Source organism: Odontomachus brunneus, unplaced genomic scaffold (assembly GCF_010583005.1).
Source record: "Odontomachus brunneus isolate Ranch 3 - 2012 unplaced genomic scaffold, Obru_v1 Obru_scaffold_012, whole genome shotgun sequence".
In the NCBI taxonomy this organism is placed as follows: Eukaryota; Metazoa; Arthropoda; class Insecta; order Hymenoptera; family Formicidae; genus Odontomachus; species Odontomachus brunneus.
The window spans coordinates 1,007,533-1,007,884 of NW_022639462.1; positions in this window are offsets into that span (position 1 = coordinate 1,007,533).

The window sequence follows — 352 nt, forward strand, 5'->3', positions numbered from 1 at the left end:
TCCATCGCTGGCCATTACTTTCTCCCAACTTTCGGGCAGCGTACGAATCCCGCGTCGAAAAAATTGATCATCTTTTGAGGCGATCTACGAATCGATCCAATTTTTTACTTCTTCATAAGACCGGAAGTGCTGGTCAACCAGGCCCTGTGCTATTGATCGAAAGAAGTGATAGTCAGAGGGAACAACCTCTGGAGAATACAGCGAATGGAGTAGGACTTCCCATTTCAACGTTTCCAAGTATATCTTGACCACTTTCCCAACATGGGGTCGAGCATTGTCATGCTGCAAAATCACTTTATCGTGTCTCTCGTTGTATTGCGGCCGTTTGTCTTTCAATGCTCGGCTCAAACGC